General features: G+C 42.8%; 1 protein-coding gene across 5 annotated transcripts in view; it reads right to left on the bottom strand.

The window, feature by feature from the left end:
* Positions 1-23,323, bottom strand: part of diaph2 (diaphanous-related formin 2) — a 749,871-nt gene that overhangs the window by 532,408 nt on the left and 194,140 nt on the right. The window lies entirely within an intron of this gene.

The following is a 23,323-nucleotide window of genomic DNA, read 5'->3' on the forward strand; positions in this document are numbered from 1 at the left end:
TTGGATAAAAAAACGTTCCCGTTTTAAACAAGATATTTTGTCACGAAAAGATGCTCGACTATGCATATAATTGACAGCTTTGGAAAGAAAACACTGACGTTTCCAAATCTGCAAAGATATTATCTGTGAGTGCCACAGAACTGATGCTACAGGCGAAACCAAGATGACATTTCAAACAGGAAATGCCCAAGATTTTGAATGCGCTTTGTTCCAATGTCTCCTTATAAGGCTGTGAATGCGCAAGGAATGAGCCTACACTTTCTGTCGTTTCCCCAAGGTGTCTGCAGCATCGTGACGTATTTGTAGGCATATCATTGGAAGATTGACCATAAGAGACTACATTTACCAGGTGCCCCGCTTGGTGTCCTCCGTTGCAATTATTGCGCAATCTCCAGCTGCGTGTATTTTACCATTTGCTTCAGAGGAGAAACCAAACTGCCACGAATGACTTATCATCGAATAGATATGTGAAAAACACCTTGAGGATTGATTCTAAACAACGTTTGCCATGTTTCTGTCGATATTATGGAGTTAATTTTGAAAAACGTTTGGCGTTGTAATGACTGAATTTTCAGGGGGTTTTCTTAGCCAAAAGTGATGAACAAAACAGAGCGATTTCTCCGACACAAATAATATTTTTGGAAAAACGGAACATTTGCTATCTAACTGAGAGTCTCCTCATTGAAAACATCCGAAGTTCTTCAAAGGTAAATTATTTTATTCGAATGCTTTTCTTGTTTGTGTGAAAATGTTGCCTGCTGAATGCTAGGCTTATTGCTATGCTAGCTATCAATACTCTTACACAAATGCTTGTGTAGCAATGGTTGAAAAGCATATTTTGAAAATCTGAGATGACAGTGTTGTTAACAAAAGGCTAATAAGCTTGTGAGCCAATATATTTATTTCATTTCATTTGCGATTTTCATGAATAGTTAACGTTGCGTTATGGTAATGAGCTTGAGGCTATAATTACGCTCCCGGATACGGGATTTAGAGAATTTAAAACATTTTTTGTAATAACATAGTATATGGGATTGATTTGAAGAAATGTAGCTTAATTAATTTGATTCATATTATGGTGTTTCTATTCCAAGAAAAACGAAAATAACAACCCTTTGCTACAGTACTACAGTAAGAGCTAAATAACCCTAACATGTCCACACCCTAACTGTAGTCTAACCAATACCCAAACCGAGATTGAGTGAAAATGAAAATCTAATCCATTTATCAAGACCAGTCACCATGCTTGTCTCAGAGCAGCACGAAATGGTGCTGAAATAGTTGACCACACGCGGGTAGGCTATTGCTTCTATCTTCAATATGCTTTAAATGCCAATGTCACAAATAATGGAATGCACACAATTCGTAAAACTCTGAGAAGGGTAATAAGAGGTGATCTGCACTGCATATTAAACTGACATTCTTATTGCTATATTCCACGCGTTACTGTGTGTGTTTCGATCCTCTCGCTCTTTCTCACAAACACACTTGCTGTCTTCACCTCTAAATGCTGTCTTGACCTCTAAATGCGGTCTTTTCAAAACTACTGGTAGACTTGGGGATTTTGGTCACAGACAGTGCTATTCGCAAACACTATCATCAGATGCCTGTGTTACGCCGAGCGTGAAAGCCTGAGAAAACGTACAGGTACAGTAGGCTACAATACTGTAAAGTAGGCCAAATAATGGCAAAAATAATACTTAAATAAATTGACTGCTGGTCTTTACTGTATGCAATTTACTCAAAATGGACCAGGTCAATATTTGATTTTTGATGGAAGTTTAACAATTTACAAAGTAAAAGTTACATAAAATATTGTAGCCTACACCTCACGAACTGCTATGTGTTCCACAATAATTCACTATTGCCTCCATTTTCAAGTATCATGGCTCGAGATTTCTATGAGGAAGAAATCATCAAGAGATATGCTGGACCCTATGTCAGAGAGGTGTTTCTGAGACATCATTGTTTCTTTCAAGGTAGGATTATAGCAATATTTTATGTTTAGGCCTATGTACATGTACATTTATATCATTGTATCTAATGTTGGACGTTAGGCTAAATATATATTTTTCTTCTCCAAATGCAGACAATGCCCCAAAACACACTGTTGCCCGGGTTTGCATTGCAAATTAGGGCATAAACTGGGTCAAGACACCAGCAGAATAAGCAGACCTTTATGTAGTAAATTAAATAAAAATAAATAAAGACCTGCAACACCTACGGTAGGCCTACAGTATATCTAAAAATATTTTTTTCATCTCTACATGTTGGTCTCCTGATTTAAACCCGATCTAACTTTTTTGGCATTAACTGGAAACATTCATCCATAACTCTGCCCAGCCTACAAGCAAAGATGAACTGGTGAAGGCCATCAATATGTTTTGTCTTGAGAAATTGCCAATCAACAATATAACAAATACATTGATCATCTCAGCAAGGTTTTACCCGTGGTCATGGAGCTGGGGGAAGTGCAACTAAAATGTCGTTTTTTAAAAACATCTGCATTTTGAATGTCTTTTCTCTCATTATATTATTAATGAAAGCATAAAGATGTTGATGAAGAACTGTTAGGGCCAAACTGGGGGATTTTCACACTTACAGCAGCTGGGCTATGAAGAGTTGCATGTCGATTCATAAACCATGTGCCATGGAATCTCTTACCAACTATTTTGCAATCTATATGGCTCTCCGACATTTTGCGGGTGCATGAGGTCGAGTTAGAAATGTAACACTTCCGAGTACTAAAGCATCAAATACATTGCAAATTGGGGGATTGTCACACCTATGGTAGCCGGGCTATGAAGAGTCTGTTGTCCTGCTAATAGGAAACATTGTTTGCATGATGGGCTACACCTGTTACAGTACACATGTGAAAAACGAAATGCCTCCAGCTGTCCATCACTACTGTAAATTAAAACACAGCATTTTGTTTACATCCTGTTTACCGTAATTTTCGGACTATAAACCGCTACTTTATTCCCACGCTTTGAACCTCGCGGTTTATACAATGACGTGGCTAATTTATGGATTTTTCCCGCTTTCACAAGATTCATGCCACCAAAAAACTGAGCACCGTCACATAATGTGACGTAAATCGAGCACGCTCAAACTTCCCATCATTCTGATTACGGTAGTAATTTTGCCACCCTCTTCATGGCAAAGACACGGAGAAATGCATATGATGCAGCTTTCAAGTTGAAGGCGATCGATCTGGCTGTTGGAAAAGGAAATAGAGCTGCTGCACGGGAGCTTGGCCTTAATGAGTCGATTATAAGACGTTGGAAACAGCAGCGTGAGGAACTGACTCAGTGCAAAAAGACAAAAGCTTTCAGAGGGAAGAAAAGCAGATGGCCCAAAGTATTCGACATCAGTGTAAATCGTGCATTTAAGGTTGCGCTCCGTGTTCAGTGGGACGCTTGGATGACAAGTGGGGAGAAATCCTTCACTAAAACGGGCCGCATGCGGAGAGCAACTTATGGTCAAGTCTGCCAGTGGGTCCTGACAGCGTGGAGCATTGTCAAAAAATCCACTATCATCAATGTGTTTTGAAAGGCTGGACTGCTGCGTGTTGAAGGGGCAGCATGAGCGGGGAATATGCCTCCGGATGAAAGAGACGAGAGCGACAATGAAAACGATCCAACATCGGATGAAGCAATTCTGAGGCTATTCAACTCCGGCACCGAAGGAGATGACTTCAGTGGTTTCAGTGCCCAGGAGGAGGAAGATAGTGACCAATGACTTTCTTGGTAGGCTACTGTTTACTGCTATTATTTAAATTTTTGTTACAAGCCGTGTTTCGTTAAAGCCTATTTATTTTTGTTATAAGCCGTGTTTCGTTAAAGCCTATTTATTTTTGTTACAAGCCGTGTTTCGTTTAAAGGCTGTGTAAAGTTCATTTGTTTCAATGTACCGGTAGGCACCTGCGGCTTATAGACATGTGTGGCTTATTTATGTACAAAATACATATTTTTTATAATTCAGTGGGTGCGGTTTATATTCAGGTGCGCTTAATAGTCCAGAAATTACGGTACATTCTTTATTGTAACCATAATGTCACAAATAATTTGTATCTTCCTTACCAATTACTTTTAAAGCTCTGGATTTACAAATGTGCGCTTTTCATTTTGTTTTTGTTAAATCCAGTTCAAATTTAAGTATAACTTCTGTATGACTGAAGGCTTTAGTGAGAGTTATAATGCTTTAATATTAAATCATTTATGCCCTCCGAATTCATATGGGGCATTTTTGGTGGAATTGTTGTTAGGGCAAATATGCTCTGTAAGAATATCTAATAATAATAATTGCTTTGTAAATAAGTATGCATTATGAAAGGATTAGATTATTAATTAGTTTAAATTTGAGTGCAATCCAAGTGTCACATGATCTCAGTATATATATACACCTGTTCTGAAAGGACCCAGAGTCTGCAATACCATTAAGAAAGGGGCACCACCAAGCAAGTGGCACCATGAAGACGAAGGAGCTCTCCAAATAGGTCAGGGACAAAGCTGTGGAGAAGTACAGATCAGGGTATGGTCATAAATAAAATATCCAAAATGTTGAACAACCCACGGAGCACCATTAAATCCATTAAAAATGGAAAGATTATGGCACCACAACACACCTGCCAAGAGAGGGCTACCCACCAAAACTCACAGACCAGGCAAGGAGGGCATTAATCAGATTGGCAACAAAGACACCAAAGATAACCCTGAAGGACTGCAAAGCACCACAGCGGAGATTGGCGTATCTGTCCATAGAACCACTTTAAGCCGTACACTTCACAAAGCTGGGCTTTACGGAAGTGTCCAGAAAAAAAACATTGCTTAAAGAAAAAAATAAGCAAACATGTTTGGTGTTTGCCAAAAGGCATGAGGGAGACTCCCCAAACAAATGGACGAAGGTACTTCCAATTCAAGATGGCGTAGCAGTCAGATGTCTTTTGTCCTCGTCTTGTCGCGTCCCGTATACATGTTTTTTTTCTTCTTTTCTTCGCATATCTTTTTTATATTTTTTCTAAAACTCAACTTCAAAACACTCTCGTGCAACCCACCTCACCCAATGTGGTGCGGATCTGTTTTTTCTAAAGTATTATTCACCTCGTATTCGGAATCCCCCAACAGCAGTTAGCAAGCTCACTATTAAGCTAACCACTGCTAGCGGTCATCAGCTAACCTTTAGCTCGGAAAGCTCTCGCCGGTTTGTGCAACGCAACTCAAGCCAGAGCATAACGGACATATTTTCTCTCCACATCCCCGGATTCCTACCGCAATCTCTGGACATTTTTACCTGGATCTTCGCAGCTAGCTAGCTGCTATCCGAGTACTGGCTAACGTCGGTCACAGAGCAAGCACCAATTAGCCTGGAGATAGCCCATGCTCGGCCTTTTCTCCCGGCTAGCTAAAAGAGGCCCATCAGCCACTCCTGGGCTACAATACCCGGACCCCTTCTACTGCCGGTACGGGAGCTGTATAGATCCATCGGCCAATTTCTTGGGCCACTATACCTATTTTGCCAATTGGACTTGGACCCCTCTGCTACTCGGAACACTACTAATCCATCGCGACTGGTCTATCGACGTCATCGCACGCAGAGGCCAAAACATGCTTTTCTCCATGGAGACGTCCTTATAAGACCCTTCTGCTAGCTTTGCTAGCCCCGGTCTGCTAACTTGTTAGCCCCGGCCTGCTAGCTGCCTGAATCGCCGTGTCTCCAGCCAGCCCAACCACTCACTGGACCCGGCCATGCATGCCTCTCCCTAATATCAATATGCCTTGTCCATTACTGTCCTGGTTAGTGATTATTCTCTTATTTCACTGTAGAGCCTCTAGCCCTGCTCAAAATGCCTTGACCTACCATTTAATTCCACATCCCACATCACCTGGTTTAAACATCTCCAGAGACAATAGCTCTCTCATCATTACTCAATGCCTAGGTTTACCTCAAACGTACTCACATCCTACCATACCTCTGTCTGTACATTATGCCTTGAATCTATTTTCTCACGCCCAGAAACCGGATCCTTTTACACTCTGCTCTGAACGCACTAAACGACCAGTCCTGATAGCCTTTAGTCATAGCCTCATCCTACTCCTCTGGTGATGTAGAGGTTAATCCAGGCCCTGCAGTGCCTAGCTCCACTCAGACTCCCCAGGTGCTCTCATTTGTTGACTTCTGTAACCGTAAAAGCCTTGGTTTGATGCATGTTAACATTAGAAGCCTACTTCCTAAGTTTATTTTATTCACTGCTTTAGCACACTCTGCCAACCCGGATGTCCTAGCCGTTTCTGAATCCTGGCTTAGGAAGACCACCAAAAACTCTGAAATTTCCATCCCTAACTACAACATTTTCAGACAAGATAGAACTGCCAAAGCGGGCGGAGTTCTGACTTACTATCCAGGTCTGTACCCAAACAATTTGAACTTCTACTTATCAACATCCATCTTTCCAGAAACTGTTGCCGCTTGCTAGACCACCCTGTGCCCCCAGCTGTGCATTGGACACCATATGTGAATTGATTGCGCCCCATCTATCTTCAGAACTCGTGCTGCTAGGTGACCTAAACAGTGGCATGCTTAACACCCCGGCCATCCTACAATCTAAGCTTGATGCCCTCAATCTCACACAAATTATCAATGTACCCACCAGGTACAACCCCAAATCCGTAAACACGGCACCCTCATAGATATCTTCCTAACCAACTTGCCCTCTAAATACACCTCTGCTGTTTTCAACCAAGATCTCAGCGATCACTGCCTCATTGCCTGCATCCGTAATGGGTCTGCGGTCAAATGACTACCCCTCATCACTGCCAAACGCTCCCTAAAACACTTCAGCGAGCAGGCCTTTCTAATGGACCGGGTATCCTGGAAGGATATAGACCTCATCCCGTCAGTAGAGGATGCCTGGTTATTCTTTAAAAGTGCCTTCCTCACCATCTTAAATAAGCATGCCCCGTTCAAAAAATGTAGAAACAGGAACAGATATAGCCCTTGGTTCTCCCCAGACCTGACTGCCCTTGACCAGCACAAAAACATCCTGTGGCGTTCTGCATTAGCATCGAACAGCTCCCGTGATATGCACATTTTCAGGGAAGTTAGGAACAAATATACACAAGCAGTTAGGAAAGCTAAGGCTAGCTTAAGAGAATAAGAGCACCTCCTCCCAGCTTCCCACTGTACTGAGGCTAGGACACACTGTTACCACCGATAAATCCACTATAATTGAGAACTTCGATAAGAATTTGAATACGGCTGGCCATGCTTTCCACCTGGCTATCCCTACCCCGGTAAACAGCCCTGCGCTCCTCACAGCAACTCGCCCAAAACTCCCTCACTTCTCCTTCACCCAAATCCAGATAGCTGATGTTCTGAAAGAGTTGCAAAATCTAGACCCCTAAAAATCAGCTGGGCTAGACAATCTAGACCCTCTCTTTCTAAAATGATCTGCCGAAATTGTTGCAACCCCTATTACTAGCCTGTTCTATTGTCTGAGATTCCCATAGGTTGGAAAGCTGCCACGGTCATCCCCCTCTTCAAAGGGGGAGACACAAGACCCAAACTGCTACAGACCTATATCTATTCTACCCTGACTTTTTAAGGTCTTCGAAAGCCAAGTTAACAAACAGATTACCGACCATTTCAAATCACAACGTACCTTCTCCGCTATGCAATCTGGTTTCAGAGTTGGTAAAGTGTGCACCTCAGCCACGCTCAAGGTCCTTAACTATTTCAAAACCGCCATCGATAAGAGACATTACTGTGCAGCCGTATTCATCGACCTGGCCAAGGCTTTCCGACTCTGTCAATCACAACATTCTTATTGGCAGACTAAGCAGCCTTGGTTTCTCAAATGACTGCCTCGCCTTGTTCACCAACTACTTCTCTGATAGAGTTCAGTATTTCAAATTGGAGGGCCTGTTGTCCGGACCTCTGGTAGTTTCTATGGGGGTGACACAGGTTTTAATTAACGGGCCGATTCTCTCACGCTCTTGCTGCAGGTGATTCTCTGATCCACCTCTACGCAGACGACACCATTCTGTACACCTCTGGCCTTTCTTTGGATACTGTGTTAACTAACCTCCAGATGAGCTTCAATGCCATACAACTCTCCTTCCGTGGCCTCCAACTGCTCTTAAATGCAAGTAAAATTAAATGCATGCTCTTCAACTGATCGCTGCCCGCACCTGGCCGCCTGTCCAGCATTACTACACTGAACGGTTCTGACTTAGAATATGTGGACAACTACAAATACCTAGGTGTCTAGTTAGACTGAAAACTGTCCTTCCAGACTCGCATTAAACATCTGCAATCCAAAATTAAATCTAGAATCGTCTTCCTATTTCGCTAACAAAGCATCCTTCACTCATGCTGACAAACATCCCCTTGTAAAGCTGATCATCCTCCGATCCTTGACTTTGGCGATGTCATTTACAAAACAGCCTCCAACACCCTACTCAACAAATTGGATGCAGTCTATCACAGTGCCATCCGTTTTGACACCAAAGCCCCATATACTACCCACCACTGCGACATGTACGCTCTCATTGAAGCGAGGGCCAGCCATACTCGTTGCCAAACACACTGGCTCCAGGTCATATAAAAGTCTCTGCTAGGTAAAGCCCCGTCTTATCTCAGCTCACTGGTAACTATAGCAGCACGCACCTGTTGCACGCCCTCCAGCAGGTATATCTCACTAGTCACCCCCAAAGCCAATTCTTCCTTTAGCCGCCTCTCCTTCCAGTTCTCTGCTGCCAATGACTGGAACGAACTAAAAAAATCAATGAAAATGGAAACACTTATCTCCCTCACTAGCTTTAAGCACCAGCTGTCAAAGCAGCTCACAGATCACTGCACCTGTATCACTGCACCTCATCTGTAAATTAGCCCATCCAATCCACCTCATCCCCATACTGTATATATTTATTTATCTTGCTCCTTTGCACCCCAGAATCTCTACTTGCACATTCATCTTCTGCGCATTCTACCATTCCAGTGTTTAATTGCTATATTGTAATTACTTCACCACCATGGCCTATTTATTGCCTTACCTCTCTTATCCAACCTCTTTTGCACATATGGTATTTAGATTTATCTACTGTATTATTGATTGTACGTTTGTTTATTCCAAGTGTAACTATGTGTTGTTGTATGTGTCGAACTGCTTTGCTTTATCTTGGCCAGTTGAGAACTTGTTCTAAAGGTGAAATAAAAAAAATACTTTGGTCAGGATGAGACTAAAATGTAGCCTTTTGGCATTCAAGGAAAATGCTATGTCTGGCGTAAATCACCTCCCATCGCCCCGAGAACCACATCCCCACAGGGGAACAGTGGCAGCATCATGCTGTCAGGATGTTTTTCATCGGAAGGGACTGGGAAACTGGTCGGAATTTAAGGAATGATGGATGGTGCTAAATACAGGGAAACCGGAGGTTCACCTTCCAGCAGGACAATGACCCTAAGCATCCTGCTAAAGCAACACTCAAGTGGTTTAAGGGGAAACATTTAAATGTCTTGGAATGGCCAAAGCCCAGACCTCAATCCAATTGAGTATCTGTGGTATGAGTTACAGATTGCTGTACACCAGTGGAACCCATCCAACTTGAAGGAGCTGGAGCAGTTTTATCCTGAAGAATGGTTAAAAATCCTAGCGACGAGATGTGCCAAGTTTATAGAGACATACCCCAAGAGACTTGCAGCTGTAATTGCTGCAAAAGGTGGCTCTACAAATTATTGACTTTGGGGGCGATGAATAGTTAGGCACGCTCAAGTTCAGTTTTTTTGTCTTATTTCTTGTTGGTTTCAAAATAAAAAATATTTTGAATCTTCAAAGTGGTAGGCATGTTGTGTAAATCAAATGATACAAACCCCCCAAAATGCATTTTAATTCCAGGTTGAAAGGCAACAAAATAGGAAAAATACCTAGGGGGTGGAATATTTTCGCAAGCCACTGTAGAAACAAAACTAAATGTTTTTTTTTTCAGGTGTGTGTGCAGGACAGAGGAATAGCAATTCTTACACTATTGTTCTAAATTCATTTTCTATTTGGTTTACATCGCCCAGTTAGAGACACATTAGCGCCTTGGGACTCAAAAGCATAATCAGTGCTCTAACTCCCCTTTGCGGTGGTCTGGAGCAATGAAGCAGTGACGCAGGGTACCGTACTAAAGACAAATGACCTCTATGTCCCGCAGCATATTCTCAAAACTTTCAATTGAGCAACCACTGTAGTTACAGTTCACTTAAATCATCTTGAAAATCTATGGCAAGACCTGACAATTGCTGTCTAGTTACTTATAATGGAAGACAGGCTCAGTCAAATGAACAATTAATATCAAACAAGAAAATATGATACATTTGTGTAACAACACCTGCATAGGATCGGCACATCCGAACATCGCACCTGCGGGACAGGTACAGGATGGCAACAACAACTGCCCGAGTTACACCAGGAATGCACAATCCCTCCATCAGTGCTCAGACTGTCCGCAATAGGCTGAGAGAGGCTGGACTGAGGGCTTGTAGGCCTGCTGTTAGGCAGGTCCTCACCAGACATCACCAGCAACAACATTGCCTGTGGGCACAAACCCACCGTTGCTGAACCAGACAGGACTGGTAAAAATTGCTCTTCATTGACGAGTCACGGTTTTGTCTCACTAGGGGTGATGGTCGGATTCGAGTTTATCGTCGAAGGAATGAGCGTGACACCGAGGCCTGTACTCTGGAGCGGGATCGATTTGGAGGAGGAGAGTCCGTCATGGTCTGGAGGGGTGTGTCACAGCATCATCTGACTGAGCTTGTTGTCATTGCAGACAATCCCAACTCTGTGTGTTACATGGAAGACATCCTGGTGGTACCCTTCCTGCAGGCTCATCCTGACATGACCCTCCAGCATGACAATGCCACCAGCCATACTGCTCGTTCTGTGCATGATTTCCTGCAAGACAGTTCTGCCATGGCAAACGAAGAGCCTGGATCTCAATCCCATTGAGCACGTCTGGGACCTGTTGGATCGGAGGGTGAGGGCGAGGGTTATTCCCCCCAGAAATGTCCGGGAACTGGCAGGTGCCTTGGTGGAAGAGTGAGGTAACATCTCACAGCAAAGACCTGGCAAATCTGGTGCAATCCATGAGGAGAAGATGCACTGCAGTATTTAATGCAGCTGTTGGCCACACCAGATACTGACTGTTACTTTTTATTTTGACCCGCCCTTTGTTCAGGGACACACTATCCCATTTCTGTTAGTCACATGTCTGTGGAACATGTTCAGTTTATGTCTCAGTTGTTGAATCGTATGTTCATACAAATATTTACACATGTTAAGTTTGCTGAAAATAAACGCAGTTGACAGTGAGAGGACGTTTCTTTTTTTGCTGAGTTGATATGTAAATGCGGAGTACCAGTTAAAGCTTGGACACACCAACTCATTCAAGGGTACTAATTTATTTGGATTATTTTCTACATTGTAGAATAATAGCGAAGACATCAAAACTATGAAATAACACACATGGAATAATGTAGTATCCAAAAAGGTGTTAAACAAATCAAAATATGTTATTTTAGATTCTTCAATGTAGCCACCCTTTTCTTTGATGACAGCTTTGCACACTCTTGGCATTCTCACAACCAACTTCACCTGTAATGCTTTTCCAAGAGTCTTCTCTCTAAGGTCCAACTCATCCCAAACCTTCTCAATTGGGTTGAGGTTGGGTGATTGTGCAAACAAGGTCATCTGATGCAGCACTCCATCACTCTCCTTGGTCAAATATCCCTAACATCGGGGACAGCCGAGTGGCTCAGTAGTCTCCCAAGTGGCCGCAACCAGGATACCCATGGGGTGGCGCACAATTTGCCCAGCATCGTCCAGGTTTAAAAAAGATTTCACCTTTATTTAACCAGGTAAGCTGTGATAGACTGCATCCACTTCGCTGAGTTATTGGAAGCTATTTTGTAAATGACATCGCCGAAGACCGGTAGGATAGTCAGTTTTACAAGGGTATGTTTGGCGGCGTGAGTGAAGGAGGTTTTGTTGTGAAATAGGAAGCCGATTCTAGATTTAATTTTGGATGAAATGGAAGGAGAGTTTACAGTCTAAAAAAAGAGTTGGCCCAAGAATTGAACCCTGTGGTACCCCCATATAGATTGTCAGAGGTCCGGACAACAGGCCCTCTGATTTGACACACTGAACTCTGTTTGATAAGTAGTTGGTGAACCAGGCAAGGCAGTCATTTGAGAAACCAAGGCTGTTGAGTCTGCCGATAAGAATATGGTGATTGACAGAGTCGAAAGCCTTGGCAGGGTCGATGAAGACAGCTGCACAGTACTGGCGGTTATGATATCGTTTAGTACCTTGAGTGTGGCTGGGGTGCAACCGTGACCAGCTCGAAAACCCGATCGCACAGCGGAGAAGGTACGGTAGGATTCAAAATGGTCAGTGAACTGTTTATTAAATTGGCTTTTGAAGACTTTAGAAAGGCAGTTTGGGTCTAGCGTGTCACTCCATTTGAAGAGGGGGATGACAGTGGCAGCTTTCCAATCATTAGGGATCTCGGACGATACGAAAGAGGTTGAACAGACTGGTAATAGGGGTTGCAACAATTGCGGCGGATCATTTTTAAAAGAGAGGGTCCAGATTGTCTAGCCCAGCTGATTTGTAGGGGTCTCGATTTTGCAGCTCTTTCAGAACATCTGCTATCTGGATTTGGGTGAAGGAGAAGCTGGGGAGGCTTGGGCAAGTAGCTGCGGGGGGTGTGGAGCTGTTGGCCGGGGTTGGGGTAGCCAGGAGGAAAGTATGGCCAGCTGTGGAGAAATGCTGATTGACATTTGATTATCGTGGATTTATCGGTGGTGACAGTGTTACCTGGCCTCAGTGCAGTGGGCAGCTGGGAGGAGGTGTTCTTATTCGCCATGGACTTTACAGTGTCCCAAAACGTTTTGGAGTAAGAGCTACAGGATGCAAATTTCTGTTTGAAAAGCTAGCCTTTGCTTTCCTGACTGACTGCGTGTATTGGTTCCTGACTTCTCTGAAAGGTTGCATATCGCGGGGACTATTCGACGCTAGTGCAGTCCGCCACAGGATGTTTTTGTGCTGGTCGAGGGCAGTCAGGTCTGAGGTGAACCATAGTTCTACATTTTTTGAAAGGGGCATAAGATGGTGAGGAAAGGACTTTTAAAGAACGACAAGGTTAGGGGAGGGCTTGGTCGGCTGGGATGTCCTTGTTCCATCACGCACTAGCGACTCCTGTGGCAGGCCGGGCGCAGTGCATGCTGACACGGTCGCCAGGTGTACAGTGTATCCCCGACACATTGGTGCGGCTGGCTTACGGGTTAAGTGGGCATTGTGTCAAGAAGTAGTGCGGCTTGGATGGGTTGTGTTTTTGAGGACGCATGGCTCTCGACCTTCGCCTCTACCAAGTCCGTACAGGAGTTGCAGCGATGAGACAAGACTAACTACCAATTGGATACCACGAAATTGGGGAGAAAGGTGTTTAAAAATATATCCCTTACACAGCCTGGAGTTGGGTGCTCATGTTTCTTGGCCTAAGCAAGTCTCTTCTTATTATTGGTGTCCTTTAGTAGTGGTTTCTTTGCAGCAATTCGACAACGAAGGCCTGATTCACACAGTCTTCTCTGAAAAGTTGATGTTGAGATGTGTCTGTTACTTGCACTCTGTGAAGCATTTATTTGGACTGCAATTACTGAGGCTGGTAACTCAAATTACTTTATCCTCAATATTATCCTCAAAGCGGGCGAAGGTGTTTAGCTTGTCTGGGAGCAAGTGTCCTCGACATGGCTGGTTTTCCCTTTGTAATCTGTGATTGTCTGTAGACCCTTCCAAATAAGTATTGCGTCTTGAGCCATTGAATTACAGCTCCATTTTGTCTCTGTAATGATGTCTTGCCTGTTTGATTGCCTTACGGAGGAAATAACTACACATGGTTAAATGCAGTATTTGGCGCTTTCAGTTTAGCGCGAATTCTGCAATCTATCCACGGTTTGGGTAGCCACATTAGTCACATTGGGAACATCCCCAATACACTTCCTGATGAACTCAGTCACCGTGTCCGTGTATTCATCATTATCCGAGGCTACCCGGAACATATCCCAGTCCGCGTGATCAAAACCATCTTGAAGCATGGATTTTGATTGGTCAGATCAGAGTTGAGTTTCTGCCTATTGGAAGGGAGGAGCAAAATGGAGTCGTGATCTGATATGCCGAAGGGAGGGCGGGGGAGGGCCTTTTAGGCATCCCGGAATAGAGAATAGCAGTGATCGAGTGTTTTCCCAGCGCGAGTGCTACAGTCAATGTGTTGATAGAACTTTATTAGCATTTTTCTCAAATTTGCTTTGTATAAATCCAAAGTTACAATAAACTCAGTATCAGGATATGTGGTTTCCAGTTTGCATAAAGTCCAGTGTAGTTCCTTGAGGGCCGTTGTGGACTTGGCTTGAGGGGGAATATACATGGCTGTGACTATAACCGAAGTGAATTATCTTGGGAGGTCATACGTTCAGCATTCAATTGTGAGGTATTCTAGGTCGGTGAACAAAAGGACTTGAGTTTCTGTACGTTATCACAATCACACCATGAGTGGTTAATCATGAAACATACACCACACCCTTCTTCCTAGAGAGTTCTTTATTCCTGCCTGTGCAATGTACTGAGAACCCATCTGGCTGTAAGGACAAGGACAGTATATCCAGAGAGCCATGACTCCGTGAAACAGAGTATGTTACAGTCCCTGATATCTCTTTGGAAGGATATCCTCGCCCTCAGCTCGTCTACTTTATTGTCCAGCAACTGAACATTAGCGAGTAATATACTTAGAAGCGGTGGATGGTGTGCACACCTCCTGAGTTGGACTAGAAGTCCACCCTGAATACCTCTTCTCCGCCGGCGGCATCTTGGAGCAGCCTGTGAACAACGGATCCAATTGGGGAAAGTCGTATCCCTGGTCGTAATGCTTACCGCCGCTCTGATATACAAACGTTCTTTACGGCTGTATGTAATAACACAAAAAACGTTCTGGGCTAATAGTGTAAGAAATAACACACAAAAATTCTAAATACTGCAATGTTGCTTAGGAGCTAGAAGCAAAGCTGACATGTCTGTCGGCACCAGTTCATTGCATTCAATGAGCATCAGGAGACCTCCCTTCAATATTAGTTAACTAGCTAATGTTATACTGCATTTAAAGTCAATCTGGCGACATCAAAATGACGACAAAAGGTTTTACTACATATTATTTGCCTCCTTTTGAATGGCATTGTCGTTCAAAACAATATTATGATGAAACATACAACCCATGAATACATAACTGAGTGACGCATTAAATCTGCTTTTGGTTTGGGTAGTGAAGAAACCCATAGTGGCGAGTCTGGTGGGGTATGTATGTCGGTTTGAAGTGTATTGAAATAGATTATACAAGTGGTTAGGCATTTTCAACAGACAAATGTTTATTTAAGAGAAGTAGTACATTTCTCTTCAACCTTCAACCATGAAAGACTATCATGCATGTTATTGATGTAAGTCCAGCTAAGGGCAAGGTGTGCTGCCCTGTTTTGAGCCAGCTGCAGCTATGCTAGGTCTTTCTTTGCTGCACTTGACCATATTACCTGACAGTAATCAAGATGGGACAAGAAAAGAGCCTGAACAACTAGTATAGTTGATATGTCTAAAACGCAGAACATTTTTCTATAACAGACATACCTTTCCCCATCTTCACAACTGTACCTGCACAAAAATACAATTTCTAACTAAATCAATATGGAATTCAACTTTGAATTATGTATGCCTCACTCCAGGGCTCCCGTAGATATGGCTACCTCTGGGTATATTTCATTTTATGACGCCATCTGTTAACCTCAGTCACTGAGGAGATTTGGATCTTTGGTCTCCTTAACTGCTTCGGGGAAAAAGGCTGCAATGAATTCAGCGACGTTAGAGTTTTAACCTAGTTATCCCACTCTTTTCTGAGTGTGTGAAAGTTATACTGGAATATACATGAACTCTTTACGATAATGTGGTGAACAAAAAAAAACATACATTTGGGATATTATAAGAAAAATAACAGAAAACAAATAGGGGAGAGTCAACTATATAAATTGTGTGAACTACAAAAACAACACGGAGCAATATTTAAATCATGCCTCATGGGCCCATAGATAGATTATTTTCTCATTTCAAAACGTATTTCTCCTTGACAAGAAAAAAAAGCTTCAAGAAAGCCTAGGGGGGTGCAGGAAGGTTTAGAATAACATTTGGAGTCTGGAGAGTGAAGTCCCACAGCATAGACGATCCCGACTGACCTCTTCAAACCCATGGTAACGGACAATTTATTTCAGGACAGTTGAAGTTTTGATAACTTTATTTTCTTACTTCCCGGAGGAAGTCAAAGTTGATGGTAATGGTAAAAATCTAATTTTCATTATGTCCCAGAGAGGAGCTGGGAAAGCGAAGGCCTCTTGACCCAAAAAGTCTGTGATATGCCTATCTTGTCCTCTTCTGTCCTTGTGGGAGAGCTTAGCCATACCCTGCACTGGATATTTTCAAAGACTCCATCATAGACTGAGAAACACGGCCATTCTAAATCTAGCCGACATGAATATTATGGCTTTCTGTCTTATTTATAACACATTTGGCCATAAGAGTTTGGGGAAACATATTTCCAGACAAATACGCCACCGGAATACGAGAAAGCTAAATATACTTTTGAACGCCTTTGAGGACATGGCGTTTCATAAAGCTATAGATCAACTTACCTGGAACGCTGTGGAGTTTGATTTAGCTGTGGACAACACTGTCCAGAATCACAAAGTGAATACAGAGGATCAATTATGGATGATTGACAGAGATAGGCAGCCATTTCCGGACCAGAAATGACAAAGTTTAAAACACTCTCTCCCTCGCTTTAATAAAGCATCTCTGGCAAACTGGGCTGGCAACTCACTGCAGAAACATCCGTCAGCACAGTGCTGACTTGTTATTACATGTCCCATAACCTTTCAGCCTGAGGAGACACTTCACATCCAAAAGACTAAGAGATCTTCAATGACTGCTAACCTGGCTGCAATAAGCCATCATCCACTCAACAGTGTTTTAGTGGGTTACATGTAACTAAAAGGATTCAATGTCAGCAATTCTATTCTAATGAGACCAGGTTGGTTATTACCCTCTTTCAGCTAGGGGGCACTATTTTTATGTTTGGAAAAATAATGTTCTCAATGTAAATGGCCTGTTTCTCAGGCCCATATGCTAGAATATGCATATAATTGAAAGATTAGGATAGAAAACACTAAAGTTTCCAAAACTGTCAAAATATTGTCTGTGAGTATAACAGAACTGATATTGCAGGCGAAACCTGAGGAAAACCAAACCAGGAAGTGGTTTCTATTTTGAAAGCTCCATGTTCCATAGCCTGCCTTTGCTCCACTTAAAGGGATATCAGCCAGATTCCCTTTCCTATCGCTTCCTCAAGGTGTCAACAGTCTTTAGACATAGTTTCAGGCTTTTTTTAATGAAAGAGAAAGATAACATCGCGGCGGTGGATTGCTGGGTGTTCGCATGAATTTTTCTTGCGCAACACAGTGGGGCAGCCATTGACTCTCCCTCTCCTACTGAAAAAGAGACAGTGCCGGTTGATATATTATCAATTATATATTTTAAAAACAACCTGAGAATTTATTATGAAAAAAAATTGACATGTTTCTGTGGACATTACGGATACTACTTGGAATTTGTGTCTGCGTTCTCGTGACCGCTCGATCCTGTGGATTTCTGAACATAACTCGCCAAACAAACGGAGGTATTTTGGATATAAAATCATATTTATGGAACAAAAGGAACATTTATTGTGTAACTTGTGAGTGAAAACATCCGAAGATCAAAGGTAAGCGATTCATTTTATTGCTTTTCTGATTTTCGTGACCAAGCTCCTTTGATGCTATGTGTTCATAATGTTTTGTCTCGTGATCGATAAACTTACAAACGCTTGGATTGCTTTCGCTGTAAAGCATATTTTCAAAATCTGACACGACAGGTGGATTAACAAAATGCTAAGCTGTGTTTTGCTATATTTGCACTTGCGATTTCATGAATATAAATATTTTTAGTAATATTATTTGATTGCGGCGTTATGCAATTCAGAGGTTGTTGATGACAATTATCCCGCTAATGGGATAGGTAGCGTCAAGAAGTTGAGGAACATACAATAACTGTGATTATACCTGTAGTAATGGTAGCTGGGCAGTAGATCGGCCTCATTTTTATGAAGGTTTGTCAATAGGCCCCGGCTGTTGGGAATATACCTGTTCTTTTAGAAAGCGGATGGCCTCAAAAATCGAAAGAATACAGTATTTATCATTTTCGACATGCCTCTTTTCCAAACGTCAAGAAACCTCCTAGAGTTTTCAGAAGCCGGCTTCTGGGACTCAGCAAAGACCTTCGACAAAGCCGTTATTGCAGAGAAATGTACACCACGGATTCTCTAACAAACAAACAGCTACCGACGTCAACATTTCGTGGAAGTCGTTTTTGTTTCGAGGTGTGAATTTCCTGAAAACCCATCTCCTACAGTCAGTCACTTGGTGGGTGTTTAATTGTTTTCTCAGTCAGTAATTTTGTTCTCTTCCGACTGGAGACTGATGAGGTGCCTCCTATAAAGAAGCATTCCCACTTCAAAGCTACTATTAAGCCCATTACCGGAGCTATGTGTTACCTCCAGAGCACGTGGCTACAGGCATTAAGCCGGGGTAAAGCTGGCGAGACCGATAGACACAGACGCCCTGGCAGTAGCTGTGAGATCACTACAATGCTCCATCTTGACTCTCCAGGCCTGACCTAGAAGAGGAGAAAACTCCTAGCGTCAGCAGCAATCCACGGCTGCCTGCACACAAAGGCCCCCAAATTGCCCAAGAGAAAATGTTAGTCATGCTATGAAGATTTTCCCACATAATGAAAAGTTGGAGCCAAGTTCAATTTTGGTCTAAATCTGTCTGGGGGATCTGAGTCGAGCAAGTCGAGCAAATTCAATATGAAAGTCACTGCTGGGATTTGAAGGGAGTCAGACTGTAATATTAAAGGCTTAGCACGAGGAACTCCAAAGCCGGGCTTTTGAATGTGTGAAGCAGTGTGTTCCCTGTGTAGAACCTAAGAACGCTCTTACTTCCTTTTATTAGGAAGGTATTGGTGGAGCATCAGGACAGGTAGTGGTATGTAGCTCAGAGGGGGTGAGCTCTAACCCTGCCAGAGGACAATTACCCCCAGATAGTGAACTTAGAAGTGGGAAGCGGAGCAAGCAAAATATAAATGTACATGACAAAAGCCTGTCGAGTTTGTGCATGAGTGGGTGTGAAAAAAAGTTCAGAAATACATCTTTGCTTTCTGAATTCCTTCTGCTGCCAGCCCTGTGGCACTTCTCTAACACTGCAACACCAGATAAGAAGAAAACACATATATGTATATATATACATATATTTTTTTTGTTTTTTGTTCTGTTTTTTTGTTTTTAAATAGGTGAAAAAATTAAAACTACCACCATTAGATACACCACCACACATTAACTCTCCATACATACATTGGAAAATAAGAGGCCATGATTATCTGTGAGTTGGCATCTTGCTTCAAGTCTGCGGATTAAAAGTGAATGAAACAACTTATTGGAGAGTGGCGAGAGACGGAGTCGTGTTAAGTGTAAATGAAGTGAATGTCCAAACTAAAGAAGGGGGGGGGACTTGGCTGTCCACAAACAGCAGTGGTTTCCCACTTAGTCCCACTATAAGTCCCACTTATTGGTCTTTTGTTTCTTGTTTGAATAGCACAGCAACTTTCTTAATCATTCTTCAAACACACGGTCGAAAGAAAACAAAGCATCCAAAGTGTTTTTGGACAGCCACATTTAGCATTCATGATCTATCGTGGTGGTTCGGGGTCATTTTGTACTGGTCAAATAATTATGCTGTATTGATCTTTCTCCCTGTGTTATTATCACACTGCAATATACATTTCTCACACGGTCTCTGAAATACAGGTAACTGCCAAACTAAAGGAACCACCAACATAAATGATGTTAATAGGGCATTGAACCAGAACAGCTTCGATGCACCTTGGCATAGATGTGTCTGGAACTCTATTGCAGGAATGTGACGCCATTCCTCCATGAGAAACTCCATCAGTTGGTGTTTTGTGGATTGTGGTAGAAAACTCTCTCAGGCGCCATCCAGAATCTCCTATAAGTGTTCAATTTGGTTAAGATCTGTTTACAGACGGCCATGGCATATGGTTTACATAGTTTTCATGCTAATCAAACCCTGCAGTGACCACTCGTGCCCTGTTGGTGGGGGCACTGCCATCCAATGGGGGATTAGCCCATGGTGGCATAGCCATGGTGGCCAAAATAATGGCCTGTCCAGCATTTTTATACATGACCCTACACATGATGGGATTTTAATTGCTTAATTAACTCAGGAACCACACATGTAGAAGCACCTGCTTTCAATATACCTTGTATCCCTCATTTACTGAAGTCTTTCCATCCTTTTTGGCAGTTAGCTGTATGTTACACTGGGCTGAGTGATCAGCAAGTGTGGAGAGAGTTGAGCTGCATTCTACACTTTATCAAAATGGATAGACAGATAAAACAACATAGTGCCCTGTGTTCAACTACATTTCCAAATGTAGATATCAGCCATTTGTATAAGAGTACCTTAATAAATATAGAATAGAGCTACCACAGAATTACAATCTGATAGATACGGAATATATATTTACTAACGCAATCATTTACGCTAAAGGAATTTAAAATGAATTCATTGGAACATATTTGTTGTTCAAACACAGGCATACAGTTTGACTACCATGGTAAATGAGAGAAGAAGAAGTGAATAACTGGAGAACTTGTGAGTAATGAGCCCATGGCAAAACTGCAGGGTGATTTGCATTTTCTCTGCAAGCAATGTTCCTCCCTATACTGAAGAACTCACAACAAGTTAGAGCAACAGAAATAGCCAAAGCTGGTGGTCAGGTCACTAAGCTGGTAGTCATTGAAAGCAACAACTGAGCAGCCACATAATGTTTTGGCAGTGTAATATTCAAGGTGGTAACTTTGTAGGTGTTCATTCTACCCTGGCCAGAAAGTACTTTTTACGTGGGATATTTCATCCAAGATAATGGGCATCTACCTTTGTTTAAGTTAAATTAATTATTAAACTACCATGAAAGAGCACTTGCAATGAAGCCTGTCCTTACATAGTCCACAGGTGGTAGGTACTGGAATTCAAAAATACAGTGCATTACGCAGCTGTGTTTTGCATGGCTGTTCCCAGCACACCGACTATGGCAGAGAAAAGGTTACATTAACATAGTACAATCAGAACACAGGCCGGCAAGTTTGATTTCCTGTGTGTTGTGATCCGTGACAATTAAGTGCATTCATATTAATTGTGAGTAACCTTCGCTATGCTCCAAGAGGCCAACATGTCCCCTCTATCTCCTCCTCCGCTCCCTTCGCTTTCAGTAAAACAATGAGAGGCCTGAAGAGGAGCAGCGGGGTGGGCTTCAAACAGCGATGTGCTTCTCCCAGCCCCCCCATCTCACCCCAGGGTGCCTTTCTCCTGGCTAAGCTTGGCCTTCCGTGGGCGTCCAAGACGCTGCCGCGAGTGCCGCTCCCTCCCTCTGTGGTCACGAGTTCACCGGTTTGAAAACATCCAGAGGGCGAACCTGGCCTCCCTCGGTCCCCTTGGCACTAACTGGCCTTTTACGGTGTGAGGAGGAGTGGTGTGATTTTCATAGCTAGCGGTGCTGAACTTTACAGCTCGGCAAGGTGCAAAGGGAGCGTTATGTGGGTTTTTCAAACAGAAATGATTTACGCCAATTTCCCCCTGATTAATGTACAGGCAGACAGAAGGTAAACAGCACAAAGGCAGGTCTGGGAAGTTTTTCTGTTATCAGATAAAGACAAACAATACAAATATGTCTTTATCTTAATGAAAGCAAGAACTTGGGAGGTTACCTTGAGGCGGAGTATTTATCCATCATTGGTTGGATTTTTTCAAAGGAAGAGAAAAACAAAGTTTTGCTGTTTACCTTGTTTTTCCAACTATGGTTTCTAGCTACACTGTTACTCAGCCACAGTGAGAAAGATGGGCGGGGGAATTTTCTGCAGAAATCTATTAATCGCTTTGGAGTGCAGAGCACGTTGTGTTGTTCTGTGGGTGTGCATGATCTTTCCAGTGAGACCACACCAAAGCCTAGTCGTTTTCCAAGCTGTTAGGATGCTAAGATATTGCCTCCGCTGTATGTCCCAGAACAAATAAATGGCCCTCTGGGGCTACTGCCGGGCCATCTCCGAGGATTGGGGGTCGGTCATAAAAGAAGATCTGCCACTCATCTGATAATCACTTTATATGCACCATTCATTGATTCGCATTAAAAAACATCTCTTCGACAGTGGGGCTTGGTGAATAATTGAGAGTGTTCGGCTGTCATTGAGGGTTCCTCCGGGCTGTTGGGACCAAATTAAATTTGAACATCCCTATCTACAAGAACGGAAGATGAGAACTTTGTGGGTGGAAAAAGGCTCCCACAACGCAGTTGCCGTGGCCTAATTATGGTTGAGTGACAGGCCCATCAAAGCTTGCTATAAACGGGTACAGGACAGAGAAAAACTGAATTATCTTAACATGAACTATTATCAAAACAGATTAAAAATAGGGGGCTGTGGGCAGCGAATGCCACTCTTGGTGATGGGGGAAACGGAGAGATATTAAAGACACTCGATCTTATGGTGAGGGCAGCCATGCTTATTAAGGTCTCAGAGACAGAGAATGGCTGGCTTTCTGATGTGGAAAAGAGGGACTTCCTATCTATTAAAACCTAATGGATAGAGTGGTGATGGAATGACAGGCTATGGACTTCCACTCTATGCTTGTTTTAAATGGGCAATGCTATGGGCTATTCTTGTTCAACCAAGCCCATCGCTCTGTGTGAATCAGAGCCTAAGAGATCTCCTGACATAGATCCAATTAGCAAATGGAAGGTATGCAGCAGATGCTGTGTTCACACAGGCAGCCCAATTCTGATATTTTTACCACTAATTGGTGTTTAGACCAATCACATCAGATCTTTTTCAGAGATTGGTCTGATTGGTCAATAGACCAATTAGTGGAAATAATATCAGGATTGGACTGCCTGTGTGAACGCAGCAATAGATGAAGCAAATGAGGTCTGCATAAACTTTTTGTCAGAACTGTACTGAGAATTGAGTGAACGTCAGTAGATGTTCCCCCATGGGGAGGGTAGAACATAACCAGAGGAACAGGTTGG

The sequence above is a fragment of the Oncorhynchus keta genome, chromosome 4 (genome assembly GCF_023373465.1).
Source record: "Oncorhynchus keta strain PuntledgeMale-10-30-2019 chromosome 4, Oket_V2, whole genome shotgun sequence".
Taxonomy (NCBI): domain Eukaryota; kingdom Metazoa; phylum Chordata; class Actinopteri; order Salmoniformes; family Salmonidae; genus Oncorhynchus; species Oncorhynchus keta.